The sequence below is a fragment of the Nicotiana tabacum genome, chromosome 14, assembly GCF_000715075.1.
Source record: "Nicotiana tabacum cultivar K326 chromosome 14, ASM71507v2, whole genome shotgun sequence".
In the NCBI taxonomy this organism is placed as follows: domain Eukaryota; kingdom Viridiplantae; phylum Streptophyta; class Magnoliopsida; order Solanales; family Solanaceae; genus Nicotiana; species Nicotiana tabacum.
Window position 1 is genome coordinate 93,537,184 of NC_134093.1, and position 3,254 is coordinate 93,540,437.

The following is a 3,254-nucleotide window of genomic DNA, read 5'->3' on the forward strand; positions in this document are numbered from 1 at the left end:
GAAGCGTAAGTGTAATTCTGTTATTATCTCCTACTATTTTGCCTTTTCATTTCTTTTCTCACCGATATCCCCCTTTTTGTGATGCAGCGGTTCCCTCGATGCCCGGCGCAGTTCCCGATATCAAGAATTGGGTACGGGATCTGGCTTCGACCTCCACATACGCAGAACGCTCATGGCGTGACTTGTCAAAGGGCCGATGGGAGGCCAAGAATCATGGTAAGCCCTTTTCTCGTATTTCGAACGAGATGCTTTCCATATACTTTTAATAATTTTTTCCATATGTAGGTGTGGGCAAAAAAGCGATTTTGAGGCCCTCGTCCGTCGAGGAAGAGGCTTCGGCCTCTATTCCAAAGCCGGTGAAGGAAAATAAGAGGAAAAGGGCCTCCGTTCCCGAAAAGATATTTTAACTAATCAAGTCTCAGCCATAACATTTTACAACTTAAAAAATGGTTTTGAAAGCCACGTTGTGATTGATGACAAGAAAGATAACATGTTATGGAATAGTTTTGTTTAAAAAATAAAAAATAAAAAGGGAAAAAAATCTGCATTAATTAAGTTTCACAAAGAAACAAAAGCACCAGACCCCACATCTAAGGCAAATTCAACCTTTTACATGTTGCTCTCACCTACTACCACCACAAAGCCACCGCCCTCCACCCATCTGCACCAAAATTCCTCAGCCATGGCCATCAACCAGTAGTGATTTTCTTTTCCCTTTTTCTATTTTCTTACTCTTTGTCATAGATTTCCTTTCAGTCTTCTGTTTCTCCTTCTCAAACCCTCAAGAAAGAAAATGACCTCCTTAAAGAGAACCCTTTCAGGATGTAGTTCTTCCAAGATTTCTAAGAAACAACACCTTGATCGGCACTCGAGATATTCTCTGGAACCAGTCGAACTATAATGGAAGAATGTGGAATGGATTTCTTGCCGACTGATGGAGAAAAGGCATGTGAAATTTTGAAGAACATCATATCTCTCCGGTGGGAATCTTTTGTGAAAAATCCAGGGGGTTATGTTAAAGAAATTGTGCTTGAATTCTATGAGTTCATTGACAAAGAGGAGAACTTCAACAGTGCGAGGTAAAGTTATTAATTTTAACTCTGAAGTTTTGAATGAAGGAAAATAAGAGGAAAAATGCATTCGTTCCCGAAGATTCAAAATCGAAGAAGAGGACGGCTCGTAAGCTGAATAAGAATACCATTCCTTGGAATCAGTTCTGCGTCTAAGGGATGATGACGAAAAAGAAAAAGAAGAGGACGACAGGTCCGTGCCGGCGACTCAAATGAAAAAAAAGCACCGATGCCCTAAAGGCAGCTGAATCGATGGTGACTCATAAGGCTCTGCCTCGAACCGAAGAGATATCGGAGGAAGGTTCAGGCAAAGTCCCCGAGTCATTAGAGATCGAGGATGCTTCCTACCGAAGTCAACAAACGGTGGGTACATCGGAAGGGGCCGGTCCTGAAGCTCTCCGAACTGAAGAGAACGCTCCAAGCGAGTCGCCTGGGGCAATAGTAATCGGAGATTCGCCCACTCTCCCTGTCTTTTCCAAAGGGGTTATTCGGGAAGCCCAAGCTTTGGAGGCCCTCGAGATGAGCCGGTCTTATAAAGGGGAGGACCCTTTCCGTGATCTGTTTACCGGGGTCGAGGACGCTGCTGGCCCTAGAAATGTGTCGGGCCTTCTTTGTGAAGTGCAGCTAGCTCTGAATCGGGTAAGCTCTTAATTTTCTTTGTTGATATTATTTTTCATATTTTGCTGTTCTTTTCTAACTTCTTTTCTTCCTTCTTCGCAGGCCGTGGCGGTTCATCGAGAAGCATGTTCTTGGTCTCGAGCTGAGCTGCATCGATTCGCGACCGATCTTCAACGGGTCACGGAGGAGAGAAACTCCTTAAACTCCTTTTAGGGCAAAGGGGAGAGGGAATCAAAAACCTCCGAGCTGAGTTGGCTAAGGTTCATCAAGATCAGACCGATCTGTTTGAGCAGGCAATGATACTTTTAAAAGCCTATGGGTTCGATACCGAAACGATGGCTAATTTTTCGGTCTCACAGCTGCAGCAGAAAATTGAGATGATCGGAAAACTCCGTGAGAAGGTTGATGTGATAAAAGCAGAGTCCTTGAAGTGGAAAGAAAATATGGACCGCTTTGCTGCAGAGAAAGAGGCTGCTCGATCTCAATTCTCATCGGCTGAAAACCAGCTTCAAAATATGAAGGAGAAAAGCTCGGTTCAAGTAAGAAGAATAGAGGAGCTCGAGGCTCGGTTGGCCTCTGAACTCGCTAAGGCCGAATCCGACGCCGAAAAGGCAAAGGCCGATGCGGATGCATTCGTGGTTGTTTACCGGGCTGATGTTGAAGCTGCTCAGGTACAAACAAGAGAGGCAGTCGAGATCGCCAACACTCGAGCGCATTGGGTTGCTGAGCTTGCTAAGTGCCGATCTCGGAGGGAGACCCTCGAGGAGATCCATGCTCGAGGTTTCGACCTCACTGAAGAGATAAAAAGGGCTAAAGAGCTCGAAGCCGATGCTGAAGCCTTGGTTTCCGATGATGACGATGATAATGATGATGATGATGGGAGCAAGAGAGGGTCCGAGAGCGGGGAGGAGCCCGATGGAGAAGAGACCGCCCCGGGGATAACCAAGAAACTTAGTCCCTTAATTTCTATTTCGGATGTTGCAAGCAATCATGTAAATAATCTTGTAGATATATATAAATATCTTTTCTTTTCCCGTCTTGCCTCTGTTTTATTTTTTGTTTTGTGAATATTTCATTTTACTCATGCCTTATGAATGTTTTCATAAGGCTTTAGGCAATTTGATCGAATTCGGACTTTGTAGCTTTTATATATGAGTGAGCGTTTTCGAACTCGAAGTAATGTAGCCCGAAGGCTTAGTGATTTTGAACTTGTAGCCCGTAGGCTTAATAGTCGAGTGAGTGATTTCGAACTCGAAGTAATGTAGCCCGTAGGCTCAATAGTCGAGTGAGTGATTTCGAACTCGAAGTAATATAGTCCGTAGGCTTAGTATTCGAGTGAGTGATTTCAAACTCGAAGTAATGTATCCCGTAGGCTTACTAGTGGAGTGAATGATTTCGAACTCAAAGTAATGTGGCCCGTAGGCTTAATAGTCGAGTGAGTAATTTTCAAACTCGAAGTAATGTAGCCCGTAGGCTCAATAGTCGAGTGAGTGATTTCAAACTCGAAGTAATGTAGCCCGTAGGCTCAATAGTCGAGTGAGTAATTTCAAACTCGAAGTAATGTAG

General features: G+C 44.1%; 1 long non-coding RNA gene across 1 annotated transcript; it reads left to right on the forward strand.

The window, feature by feature from the left end:
• The first annotated feature begins 463 nt into the window (after positions 1-463).
• On the forward strand, positions 464-2,720 carry LOC107772261 (uncharacterized). Its single transcript, XR_012698782.1, has 2 exons — positions 464-1,709; positions 1,791-2,720. It is a non-coding gene; the product is annotated as an uncharacterized LOC107772261 (long non-coding RNA).
• Positions 2,721-3,254: the final 534 nt, after the last annotated feature.